The 13413-nt window shown below is 44.9% G+C and overlaps 1 protein-coding gene across 3 annotated transcripts in view; it reads right to left on the reverse strand.

Moving 5' to 3' along the window:
* LOC135325012 (phospholipid-transporting ATPase IC-like) overlaps nucleotides 1–13413 on the reverse strand; it is a 51277-nt gene that overhangs the window by 34612 nt on the left and 3252 nt on the right. Inside the window, exons 4-5 of one of the 3 annotated variants that reach the window (XM_064502321.1) lie at nucleotides 11993–12145; nucleotides 8736–8895 (exon numbers count right to left, since the gene is read on the reverse strand). The exons of 1 other annotated variant lie outside the window; for it this stretch is intronic. The gene's annotated coding sequence lies outside the window, so the exon portion shown is untranslated. The remainder of the gene's footprint in view (nucleotides 1–8735; nucleotides 8896–11992; nucleotides 12146–13413) is intronic. One more of the 3 variants, XM_064502322.1, reaches the window with a different exon arrangement.

A 13413-nucleotide genomic window follows, 5' to 3' on the forward strand; every position in this document is an offset into this window, starting at 1 on the left:
AAGTTTTTCCTGTCCAAACAGGGGAATGGATAATCCTGCCCTTAAACATAATGTCTCGGCTTTGCAAGCAAGCCACAGGCAGGCTCTTTGCCTAAGTGTCTACTTTAGAAGCAGGTTTTATGAAATGCTTAGATTTCCTTTTCACTGCATGCCTGTGCAGGCAGAAGAAATCCCTCAGCCTGGGATTATGTTTTCAATCACAAGTTGCTTGAACATTAGATAACATCCTCCGAGAACAAACAGCAGGTAATGCTCAATCTCAATTATTCTTTTTTCTTTTCTGTTTTGGAAAAAGTAATATTCTCAGACTACAAGACTGCTGCAGCCAAAGACTCTGCCACACTAGTATCGTAAACGGGGAATGGTCGAAGATCCGTACACACCAAGTCCTTAAACCAAAAGTACTACCAGACCTTTGAATCGCAGTCACTCCACAACAAACAGAATAAGCACACATGCCTGGCACCTTCGCCAGCCCCGGAGGGCATCGAACGCAAAGGCCCCGCTTCTGCACCCAAAGACCCCAGCGCGAACATCCCAGAGGGCTGGGACAGTATCCTGGGAAGCATCACCGTGTGCCTGCTCTGTCCTTGCACTCCTCGGGGGGATGAACGGCAGGCTGAAAGACTTTGCTCTGCCTCGGAAGGCAACTCTTTAACGCAGGAGCAAAACCACGAGTTCATGCACTCACAAGCAGCGGAGTCGCCTACAGGAATGCTCTTGCACTGTTAAAAGGATGGAAACGACACGGAAGCAGTTCACCAGGAAGCATTCCCAATAACGCCTTTCTTCTCACCGTCCTCAAGCCAGCCACATACTGACCACCGGGTCTTCACCAAAACGACCATCTTGGAAATGGGGTGAGGGAACCACAAAAAATGCTACTTTTTCTTCCACGGGCCTGGAAAGGAATTGATGAGAACTGCCTCGAGAAAGGCACAGGATTTCACGGAATGAGGGAAACGGCTGGAGCATACAGGCTTGATGGGAGTTTAAGATGGAAAACCCCCCGACTAACAAAGGTATGACAGATCCGAACAGTGCCGGGGCCGAGATGAGCTCCTGGAAACACTGCTGGAAGAAAGAAAACCGAAGGATCGGGAAAATGGCCCGGGGCTGCCAGCGAAGGCACGCAAGCGAAGAAAGCACGGAGCTCAGAGCTCAGAGGCCAAGCAAGAAAGTACACGAAAAGGCAACGGCGGTTTGAATAGCGGAGTGTTTAACGGGCTGACAGAGAAGGAGTCACCCGGTGACAACCTGACAAATTGGTTCAGGGTCAAGTTTCTTGTCACCTGGTTGGCCTGAAAAGGGCTAGATGAGAAAGTCGTGTCAGAAGTTCAGAGGAAAATGAAGAGTGCTTAGGAGGTAAGAGAGGAGGAGAGAGGAACTGAAAGCAAGGAACAACAGAGATGTCAAATAATACTCAGCCAACACAGGACGGAAAGCGAGAAGAGCAGACATCAGCTAATGCATGGATGAGGGAAGAGTGGAACGGAAAAATCAAAAGGTGAATTACACGATAGGAAGAGAGGAGGCCACTACTAATTTTTTCAATAATCAGTATTCAAAGAAGAAAAAAAAGTCATCACTCAATTAAAAAAAAAAGTTAGGAAGGCTACATTGCACAGGAAAAGCAAACTATCAAACGGATGTTGCAGGCAGACCTCAGGCTATCATATTTGGCAGGCTTATCTATGCAGGTTTTTTTTTTCCCCAGTGTTGAAATAAAATAAAAGGTCGGGTCCATTTCAGAAAGGATCTGCTCTCAGCAGAGAGAACAAACGAGTTATTCAAGACAAACAATTTCTCACGTTAGCGCGCACAGCGTACATTCAGACTCGAGCTGGAATAACATTCACTTACAAAAGGGTCTTTCAAGCAGGAAAAAAAGAAGAGTTCAGTTTGCTGGAGCTGGGGATAAAGCTGTTTCAAACAAGATGCTACCTGCTTCCTTTTTTACAATAATATACTTAGCAAAGAACACCGCTTTTACAGATCCTGCATGGAATGGACTAATAAACCAAGCTACAAATAAACAGGCTTTAGAAACTTCTCTGAAAGCATCATCTCTCTCACATCAAGCTTAGATTTAACCAATAATTAGTACTGTTTGAGCATATGCAGAGGGAAGGTAAAATAATCAGCAAAACAGATTTCAGCATGAGAAAACCTCTACAATTCCTCACAGAGGCCAGATCAGCATTTCAGAAAATGTGATGTACTTAACTGTATTTACTTCAAACCATATGTATAATTCTGTTTGAATTTATACCTGGCTAGCCCTTTCCACAGCCAGGGAACTCCATCCCGCCAGGAGCTTTGCACACAGATGCACTCCGGCACGGCGACTTCCGCTTCGCTGTTCTTCTCATTCCGAGAGAAAAACAATGGAGACGGAAAACAGTTTGGTCATGGTTCATGCACGAGGGAAAAGAAAATAAACATGCTCGGAGTACTACTGAATAGCAGCAAGATAAGCAGCAGGGGAAAAACCTAAAGGGATGAAAAAAGGAGATGATAAATTGGAAAAAAAAGCCAGTTTCCAACATGACGACTGATTTGTCTCCTGTCAAAACTTACGAATACAGAAACAGTGCCTGATATTAGAAATCAAACAAACAAACAAAAAAGTAGGAAAAAGGCCAACAGCTCTGAGAAAATGTTGGACTTGTTTGGGCGAGAAGGATTTGGTACCTGGTAAAGCAGTTTTAAACAAATTAGAGAAACGCTACAAGAAAATGTAATTTCCCCAAGGTGCTGATGATCAGCCCTTAACTACTTCAGTTCTAGGCATCATCTCTAAAAAAACGCTCTTTCTAAAGAACGAAGCAGAAGAACACACCAAAGAACATCAGCTAATTGTAACGTGGTCCTCACCGAGCACAGACAATTTCCAGTGGCATCACCGCGATTAGCCACGTGTGACCCTGGGACACGATGGGATACGCAGTGGTTCCCCAGCACAGGCCCTCGTTCAGCACGTAGGTGTTCATCTACGGCTACAGACGCTACACGAGAGAACCAGCCACTTCTCTCCTGAAGACAGGCATCCAGGCGAGGCACGCTGACGGGCACCAGGCAAGCATCCATCCCTCTCACGCAAGCTGTACGTTAACCAAAGAGCTTGTAACCGTAAAGCGTACAGGTAACAACCCCAGGTAAACACCTCCGCTTCAGACCTCGGCCAACGCACTGATGTCGTGGCAGCAACCACCCCACTGTCCGGGCTGTGCCGACGGGACGCAAACGGAGACACACACACAGGCAGGAACCTCCACCCTCGGCCCAGGAGAACCCAAGCTGTTCCCCAAACCCCCCAACTCTCTAGAAACTAGCCCACATCAAGAATCAGACTGGGCTGAACTGAAACAGCTACGATCCAGTGAAATTTAATAGCGAGCCTCTGTCTCGCCACTCATGAGCGTAATGATTACTCGCAATTCAGCATCATTTTGTGAGGGCTCACCTTACTCAAGCAGCAGTTTACAGTACCACACGTGACAGAGGACACAGTAAACACTTCTAGTCATTGAGATGAAGTCCTAATGTCCGAGTAAGTACAGAAAAAGCATATTAAAAGAATAAATGCTGTCACTCTACCTCAGCAAATCTGAGGCTTCCTTGAGGAATTCTTGCTCATCACAGATGATTTATTCACTGAAATTTATCCCATGAACTGCCAACTCGTGAGTTTCGATTTTTGTTAACCCAAACGCGTTATCTGGCATTCTTCGGCAATCTGTGCTTCTAGGCTCGAGCAACCATCCACGAGATCTCAGCCCTAAACAAACAAATGAGCAGAAGAACAAGCGACATCCAACCCTCACTATTGTGAAAGTGAACTCAAACATGACCTGATTATTCCCCCCAAATCCTTCCACACCAAAGAAAGCAAAATTTTTTGGAAGGATGTTCACACCATTTCAATGACTGAAGCTGGCACTACTCACAGTCAAGCCCTGCCTTGATGAATCTGCACTATCCCTGTTTCCCACCACCACTTCTTCACTCTTTATTGCTTGGTCAGACTGCAGCAAGAGTAATTTGCTGTTGTACACAGAACCTGTGTCCCCAGAAACCAAGATTAAAGGAATATAACAAAACCCCATAAATTCTGAATTCACTTCCAGTGCTGCCAAAATTTACCGAGATCCTGGTGTCTGTGGTAACAGTCCTTCTTGGAGGGTCTGAGCTGCAACAACCAAGTTCACGCATGATGCTCAGTAAGTCACTCAAAACACACTCCAAACAGTTCATTACAGGTTGTATGATGCTCATTTTCTAGTCCCTGACGTGACAGGTAGGTTAGACTTACTGAAGGACTGCCTTCTTACAGACGCAGGCCAATGGCGTTCAAAACACAGTTCCAAAATGATGGGCTGAGGAGCCAGGACACGTTTGTTTCGTGCTGAGTACAAGGAAACCAAACCTTAACAGAAAACTTCTACTTCTGGCTTTTGCTTCCACCTCGGCTCCCTTGCTGTTACATGTTACATGTTACCTTAACTTACCCTCGCACTGTCACAAATTTATTAATCTCCGCAAGCAGTGTCTTTCTATGAAGAGGATCACCATAGAAACTCATGAGGAGTTTTATACTTCTGAACTCTGTTTTTAACTGCTTGTAAATAACACATGGAGGACCAGCAGGGGAGAATAAAACATTACGGGTCTCCTGACATGCATCACCCCTCCCTACCTACTACTTTCATTAAATCCTTACAGTATGCAGTACTACTCATACCATTTCATAATCTCAGACTCCTCCTAACGCAGGCTTGAGTTTTAGCTATAAACTCTTTGGTTTTTCAGAAACACGCATCCAGGTGCACCTCTCGTAAGGGGAGAGCACCTTAAACGCCTGCTAGCTTTCAGCTGGTGTCTTCACATTTCACCTCTGAGAAGCACTCTGTGCTACAGTTGAATTTTAAGAGCTTTCTAGATAGCATCATGTTTGAATTTATAACAAAAGTCACAGGAGCCTGGGCTGCTGGCAGGCTGTTTGTTTTGTTTTCAAGCATAGCCTCATGAACCGTGTATCCTGCAATCAGATAGAGTCTATTACTTACAATGTAGTTAATGGTTAACATACCGGGAAAAGCATCCAACAGACTGTTCCAGATTCTTTTTCCTTCTCCCGCTAATATAAAACGCAGAGAGAATTTAAGAGTCTTAAGACTGTACTTCTCTTAAAAAAAAAAAATTCATCCACCACCTGCAGCATCCCTGAGATACCTCTAAATCATCCATTACTGACGTTTGACTACACTGCTGTGAATTCTCTACTTTCTACAGGGACCTCCATATCTTCCACTCTCCTATAAATTATTATTCATAGCTTGCTTTTTACAGGACGGTTATTTTAATTAGATAATCTAGCATGAGGAGGGACAGAGTTAAAATCTAAGTATATAGTGAAAAATTAACCTCCTGCATTCCCCAAAACACAGGCCTTACTATAATCCCTGCCTCACAATAAAACTCCTGGGCAAGAGGTTCCATCAGTGCTGAAGACAGGGGTTTTCACTCCCTTTTAAATAAGTCACGAAAGCACGACTCTGGTACCATCCACCAGCATTCGGAAACCGTCGCACACCAGCATCCAAAGCACCAACGTGAACTGCAGCTGCTCTAACCTCACTCGCGTACAGGACGACTGCAAGCACAGCAGGACCGTCTCTCTGGGAGGGACAGCAGGTCACATCCGAGCCCAGGCAAGGCCCGGGGCTGGCTGTATTCTCCTTCTGGACAGGTAACAAACACTTAGCTCCTGGTTTTGGCACTGCATGCATAACCCAGCCTTACCATCTATTTATCTTAGAAAGTTAAACTGGGTCAGCTACCTGCAAACTACCTACTGGGTCAACTACCTGGGTATACAGCCCTGCAAAGGGGAGAAAAATATTATTAAACACAAGTCTCATTTTATCTGACTATATTTAATGATAAAACTATTTACTAAAATGGTAAAAAACTCAGGTGCAAACTTTAAAGAGCTTCAGTCACTTGGCTTGTGTGCCTGTTCTTGCCTCATGGCAAGTACCAGCTAACTGGGAATAACTTAAACCTCATGAAAAAAGCACTTACAGCATTGGTGTGAAAGCAGTAAAAATCTTACTTGAAACTCTCCTCTGGAGCATCACCGCACACGACATTGTCTGCTGTGCCACAGGGAGCGTAACTGCAGTGCTGTAGATCAGAGGGTCACGCTAACCGACATTCAAAAGAGCTACAGACCAATCTAGAACAATGCACAGGTATTAATAAAGCAATAAAAATGCTAATGAAGTTCTGTTATTTTTATTTATTTTAGATACGAAAACCTTTGACTCAAAAGGCAATAAGCCTAACAATTAGATAAAAGCCAACCATCGGCCCTTCCACAAAATAAGTTTAGCTCACCATCTGTCGTAGTCTCCTTACGATATTCCTCTGCACAACAATATCATATGCATGTCATGGGGTGTTTAGCACAAAGGTTTCTCAAACCTGGCTGTCCACTGCTGTCCTAGAATACAGTAACCTCAATATTTTAAGTAAGAGTCAAAAAGCAAACTCAGGAGAGGCAAGCCCAGACAGACCTTTCTGAACTACTCCAGGTCAGCAGTCAAGATGTTTCACACATGTTTAAATATGTATTAAAAAAGTAAATGATGAGAAGCCTAAACCTCGGACGTTTTTGTCCCATATTTTTTCTCTCTAGAAAGATCACAAGAATCACTATCATATGTTAAAAAAACAGGTAAATGCGAACAATCCTCCGGGTTTAGTATGCTCACGAATTAAGTCTTTCTTAGACACCTGTCAGGAGGATCCCAGGAGGAAATCTAAACAGCAGCAAACTAATCACTGACTTGGCAGGCAAGAGAGAAATACCGAAACATCGATAGCTGCATCAACCAAGCATTTATTGAACACTGATCACCGGCCTCGCCATTAACAACATAATCCAAACACAAAGCTGTCAGGCTTCATTTTGTTGTGAAATAAGGAAATACATTTTGCCAATGCAAGAGGGAAGTAATGTTCACCAATAAAATAGCAAAACCACAGTTACAGAACATGGTGACACAAATGTCCTGTTCAACAAGATCAAAACATACTTCAATCCTGCTTGGGCAATTCCATTAAACGTTTTAAAGCCAGTACTCTATTGTGAGCTCCAGCAATAAACTGGTCGAATGGTATTCATTTCCCTATTGCCAGCAAGAATGGTGTTGCAGCAAAATAACAGGAAAAAGTTTTTAAAAAATTTTAAAAATTGAAATTTCTCCACCCATATAAACTTTTTACATTCGCCCACCTGCATGTTTGAAGAGTTTTCCTGTATTTATTAAACTTCTTAACAATGCGTTACTGGAGAAAGAAGCAATTTTCTCCTCCCTGCAGCAAGTGTTCGGTTTTTAACAGGTTTTTTTTGGGGGGGGGGGGGGGGGAGGTGGGGTCTGAAACATTAACCCGCAGAGGAGCCGCGCAGGAATGGCGCGGGCCAAGCCTGCTCCGTGCTCTCGCCGATGGGGATGGCTGCGCGCTCCGGGGACCGGGCGGAGCGGGAGGGAAGCAGGGTGCTCGCGAGCGGCAGCGGCAGCCGAGCCGTCGCAGCCGGGCAGCCCGGCGGGCAAGCACGACGCGGGAACCGCGCGGCCCGGCCACACGAGCAACGCGCAAGCCCTGGCAGGCCGGCAGGCAGCGGAGAGTCGCGTCTGATTGTCTGAGATACACAACAGAGGATAAAATTAATGGCTTTCTAGTAGTTTGCAGAAGAGTGGTGGAAGGTACCCTACAAGGTATCCCCCTACAAGGGGATGACTACTGCAAACAAAAACTACTGTAGTGCTTTCAGATTGTTTCACCAAAGATGCACAGCCACTAAAACCAGAAAGTACCAAAGCTGAAGGTCAGCCTGTGTTGTCTGCCTGCACACCTAAAAAGATGAAATAACACCCAACGACAGAAAGGCAAGCTGCGGAGGCAGAAAGATACTGTCCCAAAAATAAAAGCTTGCAGCTATTTTCCATTCATAAGAACTTGCAAGAAAAAAAAACAGTTAAAACACACTGGCATTGCTCTAGCTGACAAAAACCCATCATGACGGAATAAACAGAGAGAGAAGACAGCAATAGAAAGCTCTGACACATAAGACTGACGGCCCAGGCTGACAGAGCCCTTTGCTGCTGGCCTCCGCCATTTGAAGGTCAAGTAACGTAAATGTTTTAGAGCAGGATATCATCAAGAACAGAGACACTATTCTTTCTCTGTCCTACTGTAACAGAGCAACAACCGAAAGCAGACCCAGGCTCTCCGGCCCCCTTCGGTGCTCCCACACTTCGCTAACCGCTTCTCGTCTGGTGCAGATTTCTTTCTGAAAAGCATCACACCTCTGTGCCGTCGACGTCAGTCCAGTCTTGCAGCTGTCTGGTACCCATGCAAATGACTCACTGGAAAGTATACTTTTTAATACAAGAAGTACTTTTATTCTTTTATAAAGCATCTATTTAAGGTAAGGCGCAACCAGGTGCATTAGCATTATTTCAGACCTGCAGCTCCACTAGAGCTAGGACTGCACACAGCCAGCGGCCACGAACCGGCATCTCTGCTTCTCGCAACTCAGGATCAACTGACCTGTCTTTTTGGACAACGCATATGTAAAGGAAAGTTTTTAATCGAGATGACTATCTCGTTAACCGGATTCAGGCAAACAGATGCTGACGTGACTAGGTAGGGCACACAGGTACCTGATTGGGAGGATCCAACCTCTTCGCACAGCAAACAAAAATGCCAAATCCAGCAAAGCTCCCCGGAGACTGCGTCGGGACAGGGAACCCCTGGTTTGCGCGGCAGAGCAGGAGGCACACAGAGGTGCACACGCTGTGCCTTACAGCTGGCGTTCTTGACCTAAAAAGACAGCAGTGGGCTTTAACACAAGGAAAGAAACTTAAATTATGAGCAAGGGAAACCAAGAGTGAGTCAAAGCATAGGGAGACTCGTTCAGTCGACACGCAAAGGTTTCCCTGCCCCTGCCACCCCCCCTCCTCCATGGCAGCTATTCAAATGTATATTGTGTAGCTGCTGCTATTTTTATGGCATAAGAGGCAAAATCCCTTCACGTTATGGCATGAATACATCCACTGAAGTTATCTAAATGCAAGACAGTTTTGTACCACGAGTCACAGAGGAAGCAGTAAAAAAACACACCAGAATCCCAAATTCTCACCACAAGAATTAGCAGCGGTGCTCTGTAAACATCAAGGAAGAAGCAAAATACTGTATCTGCTTCATTTGCAAAGTGAAACTTCTGCAGCCACAAAAGTAGCTGCTACCCAGCCTCACGCTGGCTAGCGCGAACAGCAAATGAGGTCACGACTGTAGGGGAGCACCACGGTGTCTCCGAGAGCACTGCTACTTGGGGACACGGCAGGGCAGTCCACTTCCCAGCCTGATAACCATCACATCGGTAACACGGCTTCAGTTAATGCTTCTGCTGTTCTTGCTGGCTATTTAATCCTCCCAAAGCAGCAGTCAGGACTGAGGTCCTTCAAAGGCAGGATATTGGTTTTCTGTGCTCACTTCGTATTGCCAATGATCCCAGCCAAACGCTTTAACAAAATATCATCCTTCATTAAAAATGTATTAATTAACTAATCTACCTGTAACAAGAGCTTCTGCAAGGAAACAAGGAAAGAATAAAACTAGATTTGCTTCCAAAATTTAAGAGAGAGATCACATATTACTCAAATCAGGTAGGAAATTTTAGTGGTAACAAGACGTATACAGACATTAGAGAAAGAAGTATCTTCTGAACAAACCAAACTTTCTATCTAATCTTTATGACATTTTAAGAAAAACAATTTAATTACTTGAAAGACTATGAAGCATCATAAATGGGCTAAGGAAATAATCATCATCCTGAACCCTACTAAACGTTGGTTCGATTTCCATCTGACCTATGTGCTTCAAGCCCATCAACACATACGGCTACTTCATACATAACAGCTACACTTACTTCACTGAATGACTACTTTAAAATAATTGAGCCCCCAAAATAACTTATATGAGGGGAATGATTTCCATCAGTCATTTGTTCTGAAACACAGTGACTTTTTTGTACAACATCACAGTTTGACATGTGCTACAATGTGCTACAGCCCCAGCTCCTGAAATGTCCCGGAGAACAAAAAACTCAACAGTTTAGATACTGTTTATAAAAAAAGTTTCCTGTCTTCCAGATGGCAGTGAAGGGCCTGAAAAACATGGAATCTCAGGGGGCTGAAACAGAAAACACACACACGCACACCCCTGAGGAGCTGAGCTTATCATTATAAAATTTAGAGATGAAGAATCCTGCGTTTCAACTGCAGCTGGAGACAGTCTGCTCATCTCAGGCAGTCTCCATCAAGTATCATCAACGTAGTGTATTAGAAATGTGGCAAAGCTGCCACAGAGTCTATTGAAAAATACTCTTAAGTGATGGGCAGTTTACTTTCTTGTTCCCAAAGACATAATACCTTAAATGGTGTTCAAATTTCATGATGATTGTTGGTTCCTCAGTCATCCGGGTGAGGGAGTTACCACCGATTCACTCCAGAAGCCGCCGGGATTGCTTGCACCTCGTGGTGCGCCTCCAGCAAACATCAGGGTAAGTCAAGCCCCCCGTGAGGACCGGGGCCTGCAAACATGCGGCTGCTTCCAGCTGTCTGTAGACGGCCTCATCTACCTCTTCCTGACCAGGGGGTCTGTAGCAGACACCCACGGCAACGTCGCCGACGTTGGTCTGCCCACTAATCCGGACCCCAAGCTCTCCGCGGGCTCGTCAACACTCCCAGGAACAGCTCCAGGCATCCCGGCTGCTCTCCCACGTAAAGGGCAGCTCCCTTCCTCGCCATCCCAGCCTGTCCTTCCTAAAGAGCCGGTATCCAACCATGGCAATGTGTCACGGTTGGATAGTCACATGAGCTATCCCACCACATCTCTGTGATCCCAGCGAGATCGCAGCCCTGCAGCTGCACGCAGACCTCGAACTCTGCCCGTTTGCTCCCCGTGATGCAGGTGTTAGTTAGCGTGCAGGCACTTCCAAAAGGCACCCCGCGGTGCTCATTTCCCAGAAAAGGCCTGACAGCTTTCCCCATGTCACTGCACCACCGGCACTCCCTTACTCATGTGCGCACATGTGAGGTGGTCCCCCTTCAGCCCCATGCTGCTGATCACGAGGTCTCTCCTGTCCACATCGCCCTGCACCCCTCGCTCGCCCTCCTGACCCACCACTTCTTTACTTGATCGTTGGTCATGGTCTCCATGAATAATCACCCATTGATTGAGTTATCACGACAACAGCAGTTACAGCTCTTCCACCTAATGGAAAGCACTTCTTAAAAATGTTTTCAAACATCTTAACTGCATATGTTATGACGCACACAAGATACTTAACATGTGGGGGTACAGCCAGCTCTCATGCCAGGCCCTTGAAAATGTTTGAAAAGCATAAAAAAACAAATGTTGTAGAAAGAGAGTTCTGCTGATTATTCGTTTGCTTCCCCCAAAGGTGAATAAGAGCTGAAGAGCTGAAAGCTCAAAACCTAGAAAAGTCATCTAAGATTCAGCTTATCTGGAGCTTCTCAAATGCCTAAGGATCCCTACAAGGAAGCCTCAACTCCTCCAAGCCCATCGAGTAAATAGCTGCTTTAGACAAAACCCCATAGCTTACAGCATGGAATATATGACAAGCAACAGTCGGAGGGCTCTGACTGTCAAAAATGGCCCAGGTTGGTATAACCGACAGGGAAACCGTGCCCCAGTACCGCGGGCAGCCAAGTTCTTAGCAGCTGACCGACAGGCGGGCTCCAGCGCCCAGTGCTGCTTCAGGAACGCTTCAGGCACGCTCTCTGAAACGAGTACGGTCAAACCACATCGACATCGTAAGCTACCCGAAACTGGGGTAATAGAGACGGAAACTTCTGAGGAGCCAGTAAAGACACAAACTGCAGACCTCACGCACCTTTCACTGCGATGTGACCCTGGAGAAAGTTCCCACCTCGAAACACGCTGGAGCGAGGCAATGCCGACACCTGCCTAACTTGAGGTGACTCGGACTTCTCACCAGCAAGAGGTTAAAAATCAGATGATTACAGTTTGGCTACGGATAAAACAACTGTGGTAAAGAGAAGAGGAAACAACTGTAAAAATTCAGATGCAGCAGTGACAGATACCACAGCTTTGTACCAAGTTTTGTAAATAGACGGTGGGCAAAATAGATACTGAGAACATCACCACACTGCAGCCTTCCCTTACTAGAAAGCCACTGCTGCAGCTTCTGCAGTTCCCCAAAATTTTCCTAACTAGTATATCCCTTACTGCATGTTTCTACAACAACAAGACTGACCAGTGAGACCAACACCAAAAATTATGCTGTGATTAGTCTGGTTTGTGGAATAAGCTGCTACTGAGACTTGACAGCACACTCCTTATTAACCACATAAGGTTTTCCTTCCTTTGCCTAAAAATGTTAAATGATAATTAAAGGAAACCTATGAAATTATGTTTAATGGCATAACAAGATCCTCCAGAACTAATGAATGGCTGCTGACAGAAAGGGGAAAATGCTTGAAAAGGATTAAAAATCCCAGAGCAAGGAAAGCTTGTAGTGGTTTTTTTTTAGTATAAAACTAAGTATTTAAAGAAAATCAGCATCACACACTTTATAAGGAACAAGCCGGTAGAAGTACATTTTCATCTAGGGTGTTATGGTAAATTATTGATACACGATATAGCAGAGAGAACCTCAAAGGACTGAAACACTGCTTTCAGAGGCTCAAGCTATCGTTCCACACTAAGAAAGCCTTGGGAAACCTGTTCTGTAACTAACATGTCTCCCTTTGAGTCAGCTCTGATTATATCAGTCTGTTTCTGTTGTTCACCCAACCCCAGATTTTATACATGTGTATGGATTCATACACACAGTATATATGTATTTCTCTATTTTATTCACATGACTACCTCATCTCACAGACAATATTTATATATATATTAAAAAAAAAAGCAGAGCAGAGCCATTTCAGGCAATTTGTGACCACAAACTGTGTACAAAATACCCAGAATTTAATCTGAATGGGAGAGGTTCGTTTCATTTTTCACAAACATCAGTGTCAGTAACGTTAACATCTTGTTGAATCTAACTAAAAATACTGCATTCTGCACAAAATCAAATCACGAGCATGAGCAGTAACATTAGCATTAATATCCACCAGGGAAGAAGAATGCTCAAAACTCCAGTGAATAATTTTTTTTTCCTTTTCTCCCCTCACCACCAATTGTGAAATTTCTATTCCAGCATGAAGATCGGAGAACACCAGCCCCAGCACAGACAACCAGTGAAGAGCTGCATGTACACGGCTACACACCAACACACTGCAAGCCCAC

This window comes from Dromaius novaehollandiae, chromosome Z (genome assembly GCF_036370855.1).
Source record: "Dromaius novaehollandiae isolate bDroNov1 chromosome Z, bDroNov1.hap1, whole genome shotgun sequence".
NCBI classification, from domain to species: Eukaryota; Metazoa; Chordata; class Aves; order Casuariiformes; family Dromaiidae; genus Dromaius; species Dromaius novaehollandiae.